Below are 22,888 nucleotides of genomic sequence, written 5' to 3'. Positions count from 1 at the left end.
ATGATCTGCTCGTCTGCAACCACTCAGTAGAGACAGAGTAATAAAATCTGAGAGTAAAAGAACAGCGCTGGGGAAATGATTCAGTAGATTATTAATTGATTTCAAAATTTCAAAATCCCCTACATATTAGCTTTCAAAAGATGATTGTGAAGACTTTGTAGACTGCGCAGAATACAGAAGTAGCCTGGCACGTTGCTGCAGACAAGAGTTCCTTCAAAAAGAGTTGGTGCAATAAAAACTACTTTCAAGGATTTATCATACTTATTCTTAAATTTTTTTTTCTAGTAACAACAATAAAGTTGTAGCAGCCGTGGTTTCAACACTTTAGTTCGTCCCATATAGAACTTCAAGCTCAGCAATTCTGTATGTCTTTATAAACTACTGTAGCACATAAACTGCTCATTAGATTTTTATGCGGAGTCTATAACTTCCCTTATTCAACATCCTTTGTGATCATGACATCAGCTGCACAACAACAGGAAATACAATTCACTCATGCATCTCTCCCTCACATCTAAATAATCTGCAAATCGCAGGATTCGAACAGATATTAGTGCATGAAGATGGCATATATAGTTGCACAAGGGTGGGTTCTGCATCTTCCACCCAACTTTACTCTTCAGCAGCAATCCCACACATTTCTCAAGTGTCACCTGTCTCTCAGGGGACATAGGGACTACATTAGGGAATGAGCAAGGTAGTTAGGATTCAACCATCTTAGTGTAACTCAAAGGTAAAATTATCTTCACGTGAAATCAAAGTTTACTCAATTTCATTGAGAAATCATGGAACTGATTTGATACAATAACAGTTTATACAAGCGAGGAACACAGGAAGCTGCCTTATACTGATTCAGACTGTTGACCCGTCTTCCTCATTATCATCTACACTGACTTGCAGGGGCTCTTCTAGACCTACCTGGAGATCCCAGAGACTGAACTTTGGACATTCTGCATGTAAAGCAAGTGCTCTATCACTTAGTAGAGGACCCACACTTATACCAATTAGGACCAAGAATGTAATGCGAGCTGTACCAATACTGCAATGGCATAACCTCCTTCAATAGACTATGACTGTTATAAGGAAACTCGTCTTTTAGCAAAGAATTGGCCTTCAAACAACAGGCCCAACATATTTCCTCTTATTTTTAGGCATTTTACTGTTTGTAAATGTATTGCTGAGTGGAAAAAAAGAATGTGCTCTACATACTGAACTACTTCAAAACAACTTTCTGGATTGGATCATGCCTATTCTGAAGTCACAGTATTTCAAAACTGTGCTTTCCCCCAAAACGTACAGATTTCATAAACTTTAACAAAAAAATAATAATAAAAATGAATTTAACTCGAAAGTGTATCTAAGGAATTATTCTCTCAGATTGCTCCACACTCCCAATGCTTTCAACTTAAGGTACCAAGTAGGGTCTATGTGAATCTGTCCAGAACCTCTGATTCACTCAGTGACTGCCAACCTCTAATTCAACTCAGTTCAAATTCTGAATCTCACATTGTAAGTCTGAACAAATGATAGGTTAAAGTGTTGTTTTTTTCAGAACTTATCGTGTGAAGCCCCTATTCCCTGATCTTGCCTCAGATGAAAATAAACAAGCATTTGTACAGACCCATCTGTCATCACAAGTTGCCATTTTTCAGAAGCTTGGGACAAAATATTAAGAGATAAATCATTATGATGCGACAGAATAAGCAACAACACTAAGATACAAACTCTACTTACTTCAAGGCATGATACAGAGTCCTGTTTCAGTTCACCATCACCTGTAAGAACATATATGTAATGTTACCATGTGTATTGATTAAAAAAAGTTATTTTACTAATTAGATTCAGTCTTCAATTTTAATAACAGTGAATATAAGCAGACCGATCCATTTCCCTTAAAATTGTTTGGAGGTGCTATTATGAATCAATACAAATTATAAAATTGAGCAAGAGTAATGTTTCTGTTGCTTAGAAACATTACGCTATTCTTACAAGAATTAGCTTTCCTCCGAATATTCCTCCTGTACACAAAAGGGATCTGAATATTTATCTACATGCACAAGGCTAATTTAGCATAGCAAAATCATGAATTAAAAACAAAAAATGCCAAACCGAGCACTCCCCTGGATTATTCCACTCTATGAATCACTGCTTCCTTCCTTCTACTTGAGTTACCTCTTTATTCTCTCTTGAGCAGCTCTTGACAGCTATGCGCTACTCTCAGGCCTCCTGTGTGCACAGCTCTCAATGCTCTGAGTTCAGCTATTCCACCTGTAGCTATTTGAACCTCATCATTCGGCAGCCTGGACTCAACACCCAGCTGTCCAAAACTGACTTTGGGCAGAACAAGCTCTTTTCGGCCTGCCAAGCCCCTCTGGAACCTTCCGCTTCTCTTGTTTGCCCAGATGCTCTCAGCGTGCCAAAGTCAGCAGTCTCAAAGCTGGAACTAACAGTCTCCAGCTGCACAAAGAATCTCAGCATGTGTTTCCCTTAAAATGGCCGGGGTCAAAATGACTGGGTCCAAATTCTGGATTTAAAAGCCAAAAGTGATTGTCAGGAGAGCCTTTATGCTGGATTTTGTTGCCTTTCATGGAAACTGGGATGGAATTACTACAAAAAAGAAGTTGCTGCTTAGGATGCAGTGAATATGAAAAGTGGGTGGTCATGAAGTTGGTACCACAGGAATAAGTGTGATTTTAATCAAAACTGGAGAACTAAGTCGAAATAAATTAAAAAATCAAAAAATTGTCTAGTAGCACATTAGAAACCAATTAAGTTTGTTCTGCATGCACACGTCTTCAGATACACACAAAAGCTTATACCCAGAACAAACTTAGTTGATCTCTAAGGTGCTACTGGACAATTTTTTATATTTTTCCATTTATTTTGACTGTGTCAGACCAACACGGCTACCTACCTGAATTGAGAACTAAGATTTTATTTTACTTTTTAAAGAAGATATACACTGCTTTTACCCATTTCCATTTTCTTTTTTACTTTAAAATCATGCTGCTACCTCGGTAAATGTTAAAATATGAAGCACTTAAGAATATTTGCATTCTACTAAACTTCTCATTCTAGGATATAGCCGAATAGATCCTAGTTCAGTGTTTAGCAGTAATGATGGGTTGTAATTGTTATTCCAGCAAATGGTTTTCGCTGTATGTTTATAACACATAAAGTTCATCAGACACACAACATGGAGACTACAAACACAACTCACAAAACTACAGTACAAATCAGCATCTAATCAACTACCTCGAGCATCAACTTAAAAAACAGATCAAAGTATTTAAGCTGTTGCCTCCATCAAGTGGCCAGAAAGAAGATTTAGAATGACTCCCTTGACAGATCATGTAGCTGCATGAAACAGAAAGACTGTTCCATGAAGTGTTCCTACATTGTATTATTCCATTTCAATACAGTAAATGTATTGTGATCCTTTTTGTCAATTTCCTAATATTATGAAGTTACAGTAGTAGATCCATCAGTACAACAAACAGCTTGAGGGAACTACCGTATTTTTCGCTCTATAAGACGCACCAGACCACAAGACGCACCTAGTTTTTGGAGGAGGAAAACAAGAAAAAAAATATTCTGAATCTCAGAAGCCAGAACAGCAAGAGATCCACTGCACAGTGAAAGCAGCAATCCCTCTTGCTGTTCTGGCTTCTGTTATAGCTGTGCAGCCTGCATTCACTCCATAAGACGCACACACATTTCCCCTTACTTTTTAGGAGGGAAAAAGTGAGTCTTATAGAGCAAAAAATACGGTATATTTTTTTTTTGGGGGGGGGGGACATAAAATCTGGAGACAAAATCTAAAATTCCAAAAAGGAGATTTTTTTATATTCACAAACACTTCTAGTTAACCATTTCTGTGCAATTAAATCACTGGAAAACCAGTAGAGCATAGTGGTTAGTGAGACTAGGACTGATGACACCAAGGTTCACATCTCATGTCAGTCATGTCAGCCAGTCACTATTTCTCAAACTAACCTATTTCGTAAGTGTTTTTATAGAATTAATTATGTTATTCAACTCCATTATTTTAATGCAAGGGAAACATAATGACAAGGGAGGCGGGAATTAATCAATTAGGTACCATTTGTGGAAAGAAAACAACAATCACATTCACTGGATTGATTACTTCTCTGGACTTAAGCAAATATTAGCAATTTCCATTCCTGTTTCTGGTGGAATTCTCTGACATCCCAAGACAAAGCCACAGAGAACAGCCAATCTGCCTCTCTCCATATGCAAAGAGAAGAACGCCTAAACCATACAGAGCAGGAAACTGCAACACCATTTTCAAATTCCTTCAGTTCCCACTTGAATGCATATCCTGTTCTGCTCCTTCGCACTTGCCTCTCATATTCTAGAGTTCTTCTTCATCCCTCGCCCCACATTTCCATGGACTTGCACCAGCACCTGCAGGTGAACAATTAGCTTGATCCAGTGCTTTTTTGGTAAGAAACAAGGTGTCAGTACTTACATCTAGATAAAAGTGTCACGGCACACAATGGCTGCCAATTGTGGAGCGGGGAGTGATGGCATTCTGTCAGAAATAAAGCACTGTCTAGAGATCACTGGCCTCTTTCCCCGATCCCCTGCTTAAGATAAAAGATATAAATATAGGTTTTATACCAACTGCTCCTAAGCTCCCCACTGGGCTATTTTGTGAAGAATGCAGATGTTGCCAAGAAGCAGGTATGACAAAACCGGGATTGTACTCTGGCAGAGGAAATTATTGTGTTCACTGTGCTTTCTTCCTAGCTATTGAGAGTGGATTGTTGGGCGTACCAGAATGAACACACAGGAACCAGAATGCTAGCTTATACCAAGTCAGAGTATTGGACCATCTGACTTGGTACTGTCTACAATGACTGACAGTGGCTTTTCCACGATTTCAGGCAGGGGCCACTCTCAGCCCCATTTGGAGATGCCAGGGTTTGAACCTTGGAATCTTCATCACGCGAAACAGATGCTTTCCCACTTAAATACAGCTCTTCACAGTCTAGGTATGAGTGGATACAGAGGAGAGAGCTTGCCTAAAAGCAAAGGGTAATGTGGTTTTGGTTGGCTGGCTGGCTGGTTGGTTGGTGGGTGGGTGGAGCAGGGACAATATTTTTATGAAGAGCTGCTAGGGAGGAGTTGCAAAAAAACAAGACTGGATAATTTCTTCGTATTAAGGAGAACATGTTCTCTAGTCACATACTTAAAAGGGAGGTGGGCCCTTTCCATTTCTAAAAGCAGGTTTCCATTTCTAAAAGCAGGGTGTCATCACTGAGGGGTGTGTGTGACAAAATGAGTTTTTTAAATAAAAAATGGTTTCACGGAACTTTTGAGGAGTGACGTGGTGGCTTAGGTGCCTGCAGGTTTCGCACTGCCTGAAATGTCAGTGGGGGACTGCCTACTGCCTCTCCCTCAGCCGTCCTAAAGCTGAAGGGGAGGCGTCGGAGAGGCTCGCCCCGCCCCCATGGGCAGCTCGCCCCGCTCCCACAGGCTGATCTCCCCACCCCCACGGGCGCAGATTACCCCGCCCCCATGGGCGGCTCGCCCTGCTCCCGGCTACAGGACACACACCCGCACCAGGCACCCGATTGGCTAGCTACGCCACTGGGTGAAGGGGAGAGGCTTGTAGTATCCACAGACGCTGATAGAGAAGGCGCAAGGGCTGTGCCTCCTGCTCTACAATACAGTCCTGATTTGGTTCCTTCCCCTCCCTCGCTCTCAGCGCAGGAACAAAGGGTTGAGAAAAGGCCAGAACAATTAATAAAAGCCAAGTCACAGCAAAAAAATATATGCAAGGAGGGTGGTATAAATAAGGGATGAAGAGGGACTTTAGCTTCTGCAACTGACTTGCTTATCCGATGGATGTGTCATGTGCTGACTCCTTGGCTACTGAGCAATAAAGTTAATTACTGAGAAGCAGTGTGTCTGTTTCTGCTTACAGCATGGGACAACAGACAGAAGGGCTTTTCTGGCAGCCTGACAGCACATCACCTGTGCACATTTGGCCCAGCTGACACACCTACCCCATACCTAATGCAATATGTGATGTGGAGCAAGTAAAGATGTAGTAGCAAAGGAACATGTTATTTACAAGCAGATTATTTTTTTCTGGGAACAAATGGCATGAGCTATATTTTGTTATATCTCTGGAAGTGCATTTAGCTCGTGTGAAAGCTCAAATATAAGAAAGAAATTAACAGAGAAACATTGAGGAAATGAATAAACTGCCATGAGAATGCAACCCAACGTGCATAGCAAAAAATAAGTAGCTATATAGAACTACCAAAGTATGTTTAGAAGCTATTCTCTTCCCCTGCAAAAAATAGAAAGAAAAGAATATCCTATTCCTTGCCTTTAATTGAACCTTGAAGTAAAGCTCCTACTGGATTCATTAGTCTACTCACTTACTTCCTAGCTTATTTAACAATTTTGCTAGCTATAATTTTGGAGGTAGAATTATGTGTTACTGTTTCAGAATGGAAGGGTTACAGCTCCATCATAACAAGTATGTACTACGCACATATAATTAGACTAACCTGGAGACCAATTTTGACATATCTTAGCCAGCACTTGTGAGTCATGTTCATAAACTCCAAGAGAGAGCAGCAGCCCTGTTTCTGCAGTATTAGTGCCACATCTTTTATTCTCTGCGCTGTTGTAGCTTTCATTCAGATTAGCTGGAGGGAAGAGTTTTCTTCCAGCTCAAGCATTATGGCTTGATGTGAAGTGTGTGGAATTGAGGCCTCTCAGAATGGGAATAACACCGAGGCTTCGAGAGATACAGACTGAGCTTTACCCAAATCTGTACATAACGAGGGCTCAAGAAGGCAAATATTTGAGATTTTGTGTAATAGCTATGTAGATTTTGATATAAACTCTAAAGGTTCATACTACTGGAGGCAATTCATTTGAACACATATGTTCATATGAACCAATGTTATGAGGACTGATTGTTGTCAAGCAGTTTATAAAGCAAGCTAAAGACAAAGCTAGGGTTCCCATATTTCAAAAAGTAAAAACCAAGACACCACCAAAATTGTTGAGGATTTTTAAGGAAAACCTGAAAGTTGGTGAGCTTTGAGCTTTCAAAGTTGTCGATTTTTCAATTGACTTGCCTAAGATCCAGGACAAAGAGACGCCTTTTGGAAATCCCCCCAGACGTCAATTCCACCTTTGAAATCCGGACGTATGGCAGCCCAAGACAATGTTGTCTTGATGATCTACCCAAAGTATCACATGCAGGCTGCAATCTGGAACTGGGGTCCAAGGCTTTGCGAATGCCCAGTGGGATTTCTCCCTTTCCCCCTTTGCACAGACAACCACAAAGAAATCTTAGCAGTGGAGGGTAATCTGCAGAACAGCAACCTTCGTTTCCTAAACCCTGCCAGCACTGGCTAAGGCAGAAGGTGCGGGAGACAACCATTTCCCCCCCTTCCCCCTTCCCCCTGCTTCCAATGGGAGGGAATTAATTGTGCCAGCTCTCAAGCTGCAGTAGTTTCCCACAAGGGAGCTGAGGATTACATGGGTCCCTGGCCACCCAGACATCTCCCCGGAATGCTCCAATTTTGGCCCCATTACTGGTGGAGCACTACTGGAAGGCACCATGTCAAATTCAGGGAGGACCTCCAGCAACAGACCTTCTGCTCAAGAACCCAAATACTGGAACCTCCAGACATGCTACAAACTATTTTTGAACACGCCTGCAGGTTCAAAAGTATTTTGCAAAGCAGGCATCCAGGAAGAAGGGTCCACTGCTATTCTAACACCAAAACCTGAAAACATTATTGGGCACATAATATAGTTGTGCAGTTCACTGAATATCCATAGTTTCCAAAACCTATTAGGCCCTTCCATCATCCCAGATCTGTGTGGGAATCACTAAAAGATGCTATGTGTACAAAATAAAGCTAAAATCACAAAAAAAAGTTTTCAAGCATTCATAGCTTTGAAAACTCTATTCCCATTGCTCACTTATTCACTATTTCTAGTTTTTTACCCTTTCATCACATTAATTTGAGAAGTTCCATGACATATGGTGTTCAATGCTAATAGCACTACTAAAAATGTAAGTTTGTTGTGATTTTATTAGTGAATTTTGTCCGCTTTGATTTTGTTACTTTAGTAATATTTGTCTGTGCCTGCAGATGTGTGTTTGAACAAGAATATACAAACCGTTAGACTTTTCAAAACCAAAAAAAAAAAAAGCCTGGATTGAAGCTTATAGGTTTTTTTCTCTCTTTAGAAGGATCAGCTATAAGGAAAGATGAGGGTTTTTTAATTCCACTGCACCGAAAAATTAATTCACCCATCTTTCTTTGAAGTACAGTATGTGCCACTGTTGTAGATACACATTTGAGGTGTTTATTGTTCTTATATCCTTACAGGCCACACAGAAACCATATTTCTACACTTAAAATCTAATGCATTTAAACTATGTTAACACCCAGTACTCAGCAAGTCCAAAGCAATTTCACTTTAAAACAAGTGTATGTCAGCTTCCGTCAACTGAAGTGCTTGCATCTTTCACAAGCAGAGATCACGCTGGGAGTCATAACTATGAAATTACCGTGAAACAAACATAATGCTCTCCTATACAACAGTATATAATGCATTACAGTAAGACTGTGTGAAGCTATAAGCTTCTCAGAAATTTCCGTAGCCTTCTGTAAATGTCAAGAACAGTAGTATGACATTGGATTCAAAGATACGAGTGACATTCTTTTAATATGACTCTGCCCATCAGAACTGAGGTTTGTTCTCTCAGCTGTACCCAAAGAAAGGTCCCCATTTCATATGAAATAGCGTGAACATCAATTAGGAAAGACTTCATGGAGGGAGGGGGGAAATGTGGACTCCACTCCATAAATGTATCTTCCAATTGTTCTGTGTATATGTTAGCAATCTCAAAAGCCATGGGGGATTCCATCGCTATCCATTTTGACTTGGTACTAGAACTGTCTATCAAACAGAAAATGTTTTTGCATAAAGCAATTTTCGCTAAAGGCATAATAAAATGTGTAGGAGGTTTTCAAGAATCCTGTCTACAAAGAAAAACCTCTTCTATACCAGTAAGTGCACTCAGATCCTGCTTGTGAGCTTCCGACAGGCATCCAGTTGATCAGGATGAGAACTCTAGCACCATAAAGGGCTCAAACATGAAGAGTCACCAGTTTATTCTTAATTATTATTTTTATTATTAGTATTTATTAAACTTGTATACTACCCTATAGCCATAGATCTCAGGGCAGTTCACAACATAAAATAACAGGTATAAAAAACATAATATACATTACAAAAACAAAAACAACCCAACAATTCCCCCTTCTACAACACATTTCAAAAGGGTATAGGATGTCAATCAGCCAAAGGTGTAGTTAAAGAGGAACATTTTCTCCTGGCGCCTAAAGGTGCATAATGAAGGCGCCAGCGGAACCTCTCTGGGGAGAGCATTCCACAAATGGAGAGCCACTACAGAGAAGGCCCGTTCTCATGTTGCCACTCTCCAGACCTGCTATGTAGGAGGAACATAAAGAAGGGCCTCAGAAGATGCTCTCAGGGTCCCAGGTAGGTTCATGTGGAGAGAGGCGGTCCTGAGCAATACTTCAAGGTAATTGAATGTATTTGCAAACCATTCAAAATCAGAGTTTCTGATATGAGATTATATGAAGGGAACAAATGGATGATGGTGAAGAAAACCCACATTAAGATAGTGATCCTGGGCTGGAGTCTCTATCAGAAACCATGGTTTGCTTGAAAGTGGAGGATGTAGATTTCTTTATACAAAAACTAGAATGTGAAGATTACCAATGTAAAGACCACAGTTTGGGAACCCCTGATATAGAAAACTTAGAATGTATTTGAATCCAGTGAACTAACTGGGCATACTGGAAAATAAGCATCAAGTAGTAATATTTAATATAAAGTATGTTTAATAATATGATTATGTTAGTGATGTTACAATTTCAGGGCTACTAATGGTGAATCCTACTAAAGTGAACTATATAAAAAGTGTGTGGTACTATAGTTTCATTCCATTCCACCCCTTTCCACTACCAGAAGATGAAACTGTGATCTTGACAGGGCCGATCCCTCCCATCCTAAGTCCACATGGGCCAGTAAGAGGAAAGCTGACTCTCTTGTGCAGGGAAACAGTGATTTTGCCCAAAACTCATCTTCCAGCTGTACTTGATAAATTATAAAGTACATCACAGCTTTTTGTCATACAATATTTGGATCACAGGCTCCACTCCTATTCATGAATTCATTCATTGTCATTAACACAATAGATTGGTGATGACAGCTAAACTGGAGAGTGAGACGCTTTTGAAAACCTGAAACTTAAAATCTATTCTATACACATTTTAGGCATATTCACTTCCTTTCCATACAAACAATGTCTGACATCAGTCGAAACATGTCTGGTAAGTGTAATCTCTCTGATGAAGGAAGGTGTTCCACAAGCCAACTTTCAAGGCTTAAAGGGGAATAGTTTGGGGTGATTTGTTCTGTAATAGAAATCAGTATGAACTTGCAGTGTCCAGATGCTTTTCCTAAATAAATTTATTGGAAGCAAGACTGGTTGATTTTAGTACCTTAGCTAAGAATATGAACAACTGCTATCGTGCACTCATACAACAAAGTGGGTTGTATCCAACTAAGTCCTACTCAAGAGTACACCCATTGAAACTAGTGGATTTAAATTAGTCATCTCAATTAACTTCAATGGTTCTGCCCTAAGTAGGACTAGTACTGGATGAAATCCAGGACATACAAGGCAGGGCTTCTTCCAATACTTTGGTGCAGAATATGATGCTGTAATCAAAGCTACAGAGTGGCACATGTGTACAAATTAGCAAGGTCTGAGGATGGGGAAATTGCAAGCACTATGTACTAACTGTGGTGCTGTAAGTTATTTTTTGTGCTGGTAAAATGAAGTCAATTCACAGTTATAGCAGTTCACTGCCCACCAAGAAAAAAAAGTAAGATATCTGATCAGGGCACAGTCAACTCACAACTTGTGCATTCTGTGTTCACTATTGCAGCTCTAAGTGCTTGGTAGCCAGCCAGGTGCGATCGCATAAGTTAAACACATATGCTTACCAGGCTGTGGGAAGGTATTGCATAGGCTCTGAGGGGCTTTCACAAGATTTTGGACAGCCCAGATTCTTGAAAGTCTCGTAGAGCCTATTAAGCAAGGTGCAAAGCTTAAAAGCTCTCTATCTTGCAGGAGTGGGAGGGAGACCTGCTCAGCACACCAGCTTCAGAAAGGTCAGGATGGTTGCATGGGCAGGGTTGGGTGGGGGAGTTCCAGGCTGGTTCTGACTACTGTATAGACAATTTCACCTTTACCCACACACCCACTCCCGGAAGGTAGCCCCCACACATTGTGAGCCTACTGTACCTTAAAGCTGTTGTAGTTAGTACACAATTCTATGTAACTGAATGAGAGTTTACATGAGTGCTTCTAATTCTGGAATAAACAGTTTGAAAGTATCATTTTTTTCTGTTGGGGAAATACCTAGTGTTGGGATTAGTTGAATACTGTATAGTAAAACAAGCAAAAGCAATTTGCTCACCACTTCCATAAAAGTGAAAATTGAATCTCAAAACGTTACAAGATGATAACAAACTGAATGTATCCATCATTAGGGAACAGATTTTTACACATCAATTGATTTGGGGGTTTGAAAATGAAATTTGTTTGATGTAATTAGCTTTACAAATGAAATGAACACTGACCTTCCTGGCTTTGTATTGACAATATCATCCTTAGATATCCGACCTATTTGCAACAATTGTCAGAAGTAAAGAAAAAAGCATGATTTACAGGCTTATTTAAAAGCCAAGGATATTAGTTGTTCGACCTTATTTTTTCCTTCCTATTTAATGTATGCTTTTCATATGCTCTAGAGAGAATCATCTGTGCACTCCAATGTATTAAAAATAAAGATACAGGATATATATGAAAAAATATGCTGGGAAGCAGCTTTCCTAAGTAAATGCAAGAGGAGTGCACCTGTCAGTGAAAATAAATGATTACTTAAAAATATAGTTCATACTATGACACTCCGGCATATTCATTACCTTTCAGCTTGAAATAAAACACATTGCAATTTGCTTTGCTTTCAGTTGATACACATACTGTGTTTGAACTGCTGATTAAGTGATTCTTTCCTTATTTGCATAGAATAAATCAACTACACCACTTATAACAATGTATAATTAACATGGCATGCCAATCTTAGGTAGTTTTTGTTTTGCTTTTTTAAGTGGGGAGGCAATGCAAGTTTGCTTTCTCGGTGTCAAGTACATTTATGTTACACCTCTAAATCTTTTCCAGCAAGGGAAAGAGTGCTCTTGCACTCATGTCCTGCTTGTTTTACTTTTTTATGTGTCTGCTTTGTTTGTTTGACTTTTACTGGCCCTTTACCATACGGATTCCAGAACAGGTTACAACCTTGGGCTTCTGGGCTTTGGAGCCCAATCTTCCCGGCCACCATCATCAAGTTAGCAGCCAGTAGCAGTTCTGTTTGGCTATTTGCAGGCTCTGGAAGCTTGTGACTAGGACTTGTAAACAGAGTTTTACTGAGGCAGTTTGAGAGGGAGGTCAGGAGTGCTGTCTTACAGTGGACATAGAACCAAGAGACAAGGACAGTGAAGGAGCTGCTGTGCCATATTTGCCTTCCTGTCTGAGAATGCACAAAACTACACCTTTAGCAAGTGCAAGCTGTTTGCCTTGCTGGAAGAGAAGATACAGCAACATGAGGCCCACCTATTCACTCTTCCAGCTATTGGGCAAGATGAAGAATTTATTGACAGAGCAGAGTGGGCTGTCCTGAAACAGCAATGCAGGTGGGGTGCCCCGAGGGAGGAGGAAAATCGGCCATTGCAGAAGTCAAACCTCTGGAGTAATGCAACACAGAGAAACATGTCCATGCGGACTGGTGGTGGGCAAATGTTGTCCTCAATAAAACAAAACTTCTGGAGAATCAAAGAGTGCTCACAAATAGTTTCTCATCATCCTGGGGAAAAGTGACAAGTGGGGTACTGCAGGGTTCTTTTCTGGGCCCGTTGTTGTTTGAACCAAACCTGTTGTTGGAAACCAAGTCTTATGAGGAACAGTTGATGGAGTTGGGTATGTTTAGCCTGGAAAATGGAAGGCTGAGAGGAGATATGATAGCCATCTTCAAGTATATAAAGGGTTGTCATACATGGAAGGTGGAGCAAACTTATTTTCTTCTGATTCGGAGGGTAGGACCCGGAACCAATAGATTCAAGTGTTTCATTTTTGCTCAAATGTAGGAGAATAAGAGTTTTGTTCTAAAGTCAAAACCTTTCTACAGAGCAATTCACACTGTTGGAAAGGTAAGAAACATAAAAATAAAGCTTGAGTTATAAATGACTGGACAAATCACACGTCATTGCCCTTGATGACATTCATACAGCATATCCTCCAAAAGCATCTTAATAGGGTAGTCTTTTGGTTATGGTTACTTTGCAGTGTGCATCTGTCCATGCCAGGTGTTAAGGTTATTATCTTACTGCTTCAGATGGCTTCAGATGACTCCAATAGGACTCTCATCTGTAAGTTCTAATTCTGAGTAAAATTTGGAGGAACATTTTAAAGTGGCATGAAGGTATAACTTGAAAATAAGCATACTTTGATTACTTATTGGTACTCCTAACTCTGGGTAGTTTAAAAAGTATTAAGCTGCAAAAGTAAAGAAAGGGCACACTCCTTCAAAATTATAGTCATAAGGCCAACTGAGACAATCAGTGCACCCCACTCCCAGACAAATCACTTGGGAGACTGTTCAGTCATATGCATAATTATGTGACATGAAAAGTATTCATGTTTTCTTAATTGCAAGTATTTCAACTATGTTTAAATACATCATTCACTTTACAAGGTACAAATAAGTATGTGCAATTACATGCTAATTAGTTACAATTTAATTACTGTGTAAATACTGGTATGTAAGAAGATAATCAGATGGTTACTTGTGCAGTGTAAATTAATTGATAACAAGAGATTTACAATTGCAAATTAGGGCGATTACACTCTGAGTGCTATGTTAGATGTTAAGTGTAATGCATAGTTAATCACTTATCTATTATTTCACTATATTGTTGTATGATGTGTTGAAATAGCAGTTTAGGTCTTATATCAGTGTCTGGAACTCACCTTTCTGAAGTAGGTTGATCACACGTTTGGATCTTCATTTCTAAAACAATTATCTCTAGCATAATTTCAATCATTATCCGTTATCTCAAAATGTTCCTAATGCTGTTGATAATAGGGTGCTTTGCTGTGATTACGTCTGGGGAGAGAAATGTCTGCCACCTTATCTTTAACTTGAATTTCAGATTCCCTGTTCTCTCCCTGCCTCACGCAGCACTCAATTTAGCTTCACTTCTGTGGCCATCTGGTGCTATAAACCTAAATTGTGTGCAATTTTATGCCTGAAAAAATGCTGGTTTGACCTGTATTTCTTTCATTATTTCACCAACATGCTGCGGAGAGATAAAATAATGGGGATGGCTGCTTTTGCTGTTTGCTGGAAGTTGTTTGTCCTCTTTTAAAAGACTTTTTGTGTGCTATTCCAGAATGCTAGCATGTTGACTCTGATTCTTGCTAGATAAAGGATGTCTGCAGTAGCTGTTTGTTGATTTTCTATTGACTTCTGTTTGAGACTGAAGGTGTTTCTCATTACTTTCTTATAATACAGTGAAGATACCAATTTAGTTACATTGACCTTGTAATGATGCTTAGTTCTTCTTTTATTAGTGCCCATGTTGAGCATACCTTTTTATTACTCTATCCATGTCTTTTTCCCTCAGCCTTTTAGATTACATGAAATGGCTTCTGTGCATAGCCATAGCCTCATTTCCCCCCCATTTTTAACATATTTTTATTAAAGATGTCTTGGTTTACAAAAGTATGTGCAATGTCTTTTTTTCCCCCAAGTTACATTTTCTACAGATCAGTTTCATTTGTTCCTCCCAAACAAACTAAGAAAAATTCCCACAACACTAAACAGGTACATACAGACTATGCTTAAAGCATGGAAAGCAGAAATAGGTAAACTGTCCCCAACCCCATCCCCACTAATTCCCCTGGCACATCACCCACATCACACAGCACAAAACCCCCAGATAAAAACCTGGCAAACCAAAGGTTTATATCACCTAACAGACTTCTACACTTCCTCATTTTTTAATCTTGCAGGGGTCCCCCCACCCCCCGATAATAAGGAGGGACGAGTATAGGCTTTACATTAGACCAGAGACAGAATTTGGGGATAAAGGCTACCTCGTTAAAAGCAGGCAAAATTAAAACAAATTCCAAACCATATGTAAATATGTAAAAGTCAAGTTTTGATGCCTAATATATTGGACAAAATATCAACAGAATTGAATTCTATATTCAGGAGAGGAAAGGAAGGTTCAAACTATGCCACAATAGCTAATCTAACTCAATGTATATTTGGCTCAGTTCCCATCTGTGACATGAGTGGAAGGAGTACCCTATAAGACAAGAGAGGGGAACTTTCCCCTTTCAGTCATTGTTGGAAATCCAAATCCTAACAGCCCCAGCTGGTATGGCCTACAGCATGGTCCCCAAACCCCAGACACAGGTTTTTCAAAATCTCTCATATGCTCTCACAAGCCACATTGGGTTGTGTCCAACAATACTTTTACTCAGTGTACATCCACTGAAATTAATGGACATGACTAACTTTGGGCTATTAATTTCAATACATCCATTAAAATTAGTTTGTTGGAACTACATCCAAGGCTCTTATTTTATCCTCAAACAGGCATCCTGACAGATTTAATTATAAAAGAGGACAACATTTCATTTATTTAAAAGCCAATATTCTAATGTTTAATAAACAACAGGCATCCTGATAGCAGAAAAAAACCTTGAAACTGCATGTAATAAAACTCTAGATACTTCTCCTTAACTAAACTTTCTGCTCTTTAAATGTCAGATGCTACAGTGCAAATGAACACAACCCATGAATAGCGATACCACCCTAGGAAATGTTCCAGTCTTAGCAAAACTTTATTATGGTTGTTGTTGTTTTTTACACTTCATCCACAATTCCATGGATACTTTGCTCAAAGAGGAACCTCTAATGCTTTTTGCTTTGAAATTTTATCTTAAGCAAAACTCAAGTCCAATTTATTATCAATCTGGCCCACTAAACGTTTCAGTCAAACCCTTAACAGGCCATCCTAATGAGAAGCAGATAGCAACAAGGTACATCAACTAAAAGTTTTTTATGGGGCCCTGAACTTGATCCTCAATAAGAAATACAATATGATATATATGTGATAAAAGATTTGTTTCCCACAAAAATGCCAATTTCACCCAAGCAGGAACCTCCAAATTACCCCTGATTCATCAATGGCTGCTCTACTCAGGGGAGCGCTACACATGAAATACAATTTAGAAATATTGTCCACAAAGAACTTAATAGGAGGGACACCAAAGGACAAAGACTGAAGACATATTTGTCTCCGTTTTCCTCAATGCCTAGCTGATTTTTGCAACTACAGTACACTCACACACATTTAATTTCTATGTATTCAGCTTTACGTGCTTGGCAATTAAAAAACAAATAAAATGGTGGAGGAAAGGAATTGGGCATCTGGGGGCAAAGACTTTGGCAATCCCACCCATCAATGCACCCAATGTGTTTTGTCTATACACTATTTTGGTTCTACGCAATAGCGTCAGAATGTAACCCCCACGTAAGATGTGCTTGCTGTATACTACATTGCTTGGAAATCCTGATTCAAGCCATGAAAATATTTGGAGACATATAAGGAGAACTTACCCAACAAGTGGGTCTACATAGATCTATTCTAGAAGGAGAGTACAAAGTCAGCAAATGCAGGAAGATGCTAATGAAAATCAATCCGGAAGTGCAGTAAAGTTGAAGGGGAAACGGCTAAAAAATTTACTGCTTGACACTGCTATATTTTTGTAACATTATTTTTTTCTGACTAGTGAATGTTTAGTGATGCATCTTTTCTGCCGAAACACAGCCACACAAACAAAGACAAAAAGATAGTCCTCCGTGGTTTTTATCCTTAGATCTTCCTCTAGTCTGGTAGAGACTTCTGAAAACAACTGTTTTACCCCAAGTCAGTTTTCTCATACTCAGGAAACCTAGATTATTTGTTTGCTTTTTCAAATAATAAAAATTCTCTGTTCTAAAAATAGTAGATGCTTCAGGCAAAATATATAAGATTTAGACAAGATATTTACGTAACATATCATACCTGTGCCCCAAGAATAACAAAATGTGGATGCAGAGGAAGGAAATGTGAAATTATGATGACTGCCCCTGACTCCATGTGCTGGCCCTACACGTGTACAACTGTATGTGTCATCCTAGACTTTTGAAAGGGTGCAGGGCCTACATATACAGCTGTGGATGTGTAAAGCCTGTTGTTCCACCTAAAGTGTGGAAGAGAGGGCAGAACCAGCTGGTGTTTTTCTACTCTGCTCTGTGCATTGAATAAATATGTGGAACGAAGCGTGAAAATAGCTATATTTAACTATAGTCTTTCCCCCAAATCCTTTGGTAAGAACAGCCTTGATTATAGTTAACATTAATCACCGGCCTCCAGCAAGAGGAAAGGGTGGGAAATGATAAAATAAAATAAAAATTCAAGGGAATGAATTATGTCCCTCTTCTGGACTTTCAACCTCAGTAGGACAAAAATCAAGACTCTTATATCCCCTACATAGAATTCAAATATAACACTGAACTCTTCTAGGACAGGTGGTATATATGACAACGCAATCTATTTCATTTTTTTATTACAGTGGTACCTCGGGTTACATACGCTTCAGGTTACATACGCTTCAGGTTACAGACTCCGCTAACCCAGAAATAGTACCTTGGGTTAATAACTTTGCTTCAGGATGAGAACAGAAATCGTGCTCCGGCGGCGCAGCAGCAGCAGGCGCCATTAGCTAAAGTGGTCCTTCAGGTTAAGAACAGTTTCAGGTTAAGAACAGACCTCCAGAACGAATTAAGTACTTAACCCAAGGTATCACTGTATTATCCTTGTTTATCAATACTAAACAAAGGATATAATTTTATTTGGGGATGTGAACATATATACAAAAATGGCAACAAATAAAAAACAGACAACAGAGACATGGCAGACAGCTATTGATATTCCTATGGCTGCAAAATGAGTATCTCAACTTCAGAGGGAAAAACATTTTGATTTTTCAGAAAGGCCTGAAAACTGACGCAAACGAACAATTAAAAGTTTAGCACCTTGAAGTTAACCCTTTTGTGTTATCACAGCAGTTCTACAATGCAGCAATCATTTTCCATATCATAAAAAATGTTTGTTTTGGACAGGTTAGAACATAAACTGAACCACAAACACCAAGTTCTGTTAACAGCCACAGCATTCAACATTTGTTTTTAAATTCTGATGTGCTTTTAACAGATAAAAGGGATATTTAACACCTGTGTCACTCAAAAGCAGCTCACAGAAGTTGACAAAAGGCTACTTGCTACGCATCATGGGAAAGCTACTCAGTAATTTGATGAAACACGTAGTAGAAACAAGTTTATTAAGATACACGACATGTTCTCCACCTGCTAACAGATCAACTACGCATGGGAATAGGATTTTTTTTTCTGTACTGCAATATTCTTAGTCAAGTGGGAATACATTTACTACAATGAAACTGAACACACAATTTTAAAAAGGGAAAGGTCCTTAGCTGTAATTCTACCACTGGCAGGCTAGAATATAAATGCAGCAGAATATACATTAGTTGAGTAGAATTTTGCCATTATGCTTGGCTGAAAACAGATATGGAAGAAGGGAATCAACAGTCACCATTACAAACCTAAACAAAACAGAACGAGAGTCAGAGTAGAGTTGCCACTGAAAGTTCACTACAGAGAAATTTCTTTGAATCAGATCTGAGGGTTTCTTCTTGGATAAAAAAAAAATCTGAGAAAATCTAACGTGCTTTCCTGTGGGAGAAGTGGATAAAACAGAGTCACGGGCAACAATGCATCACCTATCAACTGGCTATCTGAAAGACCATATTCCCTCAAACGAGCCTGCCCAGGTTTTGAGATCTTCAAGGGAGGCCATTCTCTAGGTCCTGTCGCCCTCACAGGCACATTTAATGGCCTTCTTGGTGGCTTCTCCCAGACTCTGAAACTCTCTCCCTAGAGAAGCTACACTGGCTCCCTCCTTGCTGTCCTTCTGCCAGCAGGTGTAGACTTTCTTGTTCCAACAGGCTTTTCAGAATTGACTACTGGTGCTGTGATGTTTTTATTGCAATTGTAGGTATATTTTAGACATACTTTATATATGCATATGTATATAGTTTTAATTCCATCAATGTTTAATTATATTTTTATGATTCATTTTTCTGTGTTTTTAGTGGTTATTGTTTGTATCTGTAAGATGCCTTGACTCCTGTCAGGGGAAAAGGCGGGACATAAACAAACAAACAAACACTCTCAAGCAGCAGAGTACCACACCTGCTTAGAGTAAAAAAAGAAAAGACAACTATATTTTGTTCACCTGGAAATAATGAAATACTTCCTGTTTGCAAACATTGCAGTACCAGCCCTACTCCTGACTTCGGGTGCCCATTTCTGTGCCCCTCTTCATAACAATTTACCCTGATGCTAAGGATCTTCAGTTCACCATGTGTTTGAAGACAGTAGAAGTAAGGCAAGGTTTAATTTGCCCTGTTTCTCTACCCCTGCCAGCTTTCTGGCTTCCACCACTGCAGCCCCTTCTCCATATGCATCACCAAGCAGCCTCCTTTGACACATTGCTATCTCATTCCCCTTTACATCTTCTATTTCTGGAATATTCTTCAATTGTTAACCCATACATTTTGTTCTCTCAATAAAAGCTCCTTTCTGGAAAGGTTCTGTTCTTATTGCTGCACTACACAGGCACTCTGATACCACAGAGGGTGTTGTGCCTAAGTTACACATGCTGTATTTCAGTGTACATCTCTGTCAGCCTGACAGTAGCATGTCCTCTAGCAGAATAGCGCCAGGACCATAGGAATTTATTCTGTTTTCTCGCTATAATAATATTGAACAGGAAAAGTGAAAACCAGGAACCAACTACAGAAAAAACAGATAGCCAAGGTATCTTAATGCCTCTAATATTTTTATAGATACCTCAGGCAACAGTTGTTGGCAATAGCTATTGATGCCCAAGAGATCTTCAGTAGCGCTTCTGTTACAAAGTCTATTCTGGATTTCTCCAATCAGTGGTTAAATCGTTCTTTAAAATCTCTGAAAATGCCATAGTAATAACAGAGAGAAAGAAGCTCACTTTCCTTTTAAAAGAATTTGTTCCTTCACTGAAAGGTTACAGCCTTACAAACCAGATCTTTATCTTAAAAGCAGATGCTTGTAAAGAAACTGAGTACATGTCAGAAAGGTCCCCTTCAACTCTCTGTATCATGAAAGGAGGGAAAAGGCAGAGACATAAGACAAGAGGCCTTGATAGTACTTTAGCAGCCACTGCAGCTCATGCTTATCTCTGGCATGGAAAAGAACTAATACAGACTTCTGAGTTGTCACCTGAAGAGATAAATGATTGCATTCTTTCTCTATAAGCCAGGAGTAACCAATGTGCTGCCCTCCAGGTGTTATTTGACTTCAACTCCCATCAGCTCCAGCCAGCATGGTCAATGGTAAGGGATGCTGGACTTCCATCTGGAAGGCACGACTTTGGCTACCTCAGCTCTAAACTACATATTATCCAAAAGCCACATGTGAAAAAGCATAAACCAAGATCTAGTCCATTAGTTTTGTGAAAGTTTGTGAAAGCTGATCAGTATCTTCATCAGTTCAGGAGAACATGTAGGGAGTTCCTTCAGGCCATAAATCTGAGAAACAGTGGCGACCGCTCCATTAGGATGAGTAGCTGTCAGGGATGTGGCTGAATCAAATGCCTGGGAGGAGTCAGACTCTGGAGATGAAGGAATGCCTCTATATAGGGAGGCAGAGTCTGACTCTAGAGATGAGGAATTGCAGCCACAGCCAGAGCTGGACTAGTTCGGCCCTCCTTCGCCAAGACTTCCCAGACTTGGAAAGCTCAAAGGCAGAGGGAGGGGAGGAGATAGATGACATTGAGGGAATTGCTATGCAACCAGGAGGGAGGCAGCATTTAGAGGGATCTTCATTTGATAGTGGCGGGGGAGGGAGTTCACCCACCTCCCCAAACCAGAAGAGCTGAAAGGGTTGAAATGCAACAGAAGTGTAAGAGAGAAAGGACTGGACTTTGGCGCCCTTCGTGCTGTGACAGGGCAGAGTCTCAGAGTGACCAACTAAGGGCGGCAGGACCGGAGCCGCTCTCTGGATTTAAACTGTAAATAAAAGTACATAAAACTGCCAGAGACTCATTAATTATTCTCGGCGCTTGCTTGCCTGCCTGAGATCATTACAGTAGCACTGTCCAATGAAGCTCAGTCTGCCCTCAGCTAGCCTCCCTTTACCTACCTCCTAACTTAAAACCAATATAGGGGATGATACTGCTGTCAGCCTCTTCCTCCTTAGTCTCAGTGTTGCCTTTGTTGAAGTCAGCAAGAAAGAGGATGGGGTCAAAACCAGAATTAGTTGGCTCCATTGCCTTTAGCTCTGCCAGTCATTTCCTTTGGCTCCCACCAGTGCTGGCATCCCTGCCTTCTGTCTTACCAATCCCCAAAGGCACCAGCCTCCCCTCTCCTGCTGATGACTGGTATGTCAAGATAGGATAGCTTTTTAAATGAATGCAACTGTTCTATTCAAACAAACTTGCACCTGTAAATTTCTACTGTACATTAGAAATTATTCAAATTATTAGAAATTTGAATCTAAAGATTTAGATTTCTTTTTAGGTCAGATACTGTCACTTTTAGGAGATAAGGTTGTTGTAGAACACTCTGTGCGTACCATGCCACAAGGTCCCTCCTCAGTTTTCTTGGGCTAGCTGTTTGCAGGAAGCAATCAAAAATAAATATGCATTGTTTTCAAATCATTGAGCTATTTTATTAAGCCATGGCCTAAGGCAAGCCTCAGAATTCAGAAAAGGCCAAACAGTAGCATTTCATTTATGTGTAGCATTACTTAAGATTGTCAAACAAAGGATGAGTTTTAAAACAATGAATTAATATGATTGGAAAGGTCAAACCTTGCCTATTTCTTTAAATGAAAGGGTCACAGCCTTGTCAGATCCTTATCCACATGACACAGCTGTATGTAAGAAAATTATCTTATTCTACACTGTTTTGTTTTCCCTATTATGCTAATAATCAGGAGAATGGAGGACTCTAAAGCTTCCCCCCATACCATTAAAACAGAGAGAACCTTCCTTTACAGAGGATATCGGCACAGACATACTCTTCAAATAAGCCAGCTGCCTTTAAGCGACATGAGTATTACCGAAAAGCTGGAACTCCTTTAGGATTTTGAATGTCTACCTCTGCTATCACGTTGCCCTTACGATAAAATTACTATGTAGAAGAAATGGCTGCAGAATAATAATTGCATAGTTACAAATGCACCACGAAGTTATGTAACAGAAACCCATACTGAGATTTCTTGACAGAGTATAGAATACAAAGGGAAAACAGCAACCCAACATTTTGCCCACTAAATTTCAATGGGGCTTACTCTAAAGCAAGCAAGGCAGGGAATCTAGACTGAATCAGAAAAGAAAAAAGGTATGCTGGAACAAAATGCACAGGTGTAAAAGAGCTTTGAAAAATAAGTTACGCCATATGCCAGCCTGCCCAAGACCTGTGAGGGAGGCCCTTATTATTGTATTGTATTGTCATTTATTAGATTTATATACCGCCCTCCAT

General features: G+C 39.7%; 1 protein-coding gene across 5 annotated transcripts in view; it reads right to left on the bottom strand.

The window, feature by feature from the left end:
* The window catches only part of LOC308581527 (contactin-4), a 527,693-nt gene that overhangs the window by 473,855 nt on the left and 30,950 nt on the right, over window positions 1–22,888 (bottom strand). For all 5 annotated transcript variants that reach the window (XM_081184014.1, XM_081184021.1, XM_081184022.1 and 2 more), the window contains exon 2: window positions 1,735–1,775. The gene's annotated coding sequence lies outside the window, so the exon portion shown is untranslated. The remainder of the gene's footprint in view (window positions 1–1,734; window positions 1,776–22,888) is intronic.

This window comes from Podarcis bocagei (assembly GCF_964188305.1).
Source record: "Podarcis bocagei genome assembly, chromosome: 2".
NCBI classification, from domain to species: Eukaryota; Metazoa; Chordata; class Lepidosauria; order Squamata; family Lacertidae; genus Podarcis; species Podarcis bocagei.
This window is presented reverse-complemented; position numbering and strand designations above follow the sequence as displayed.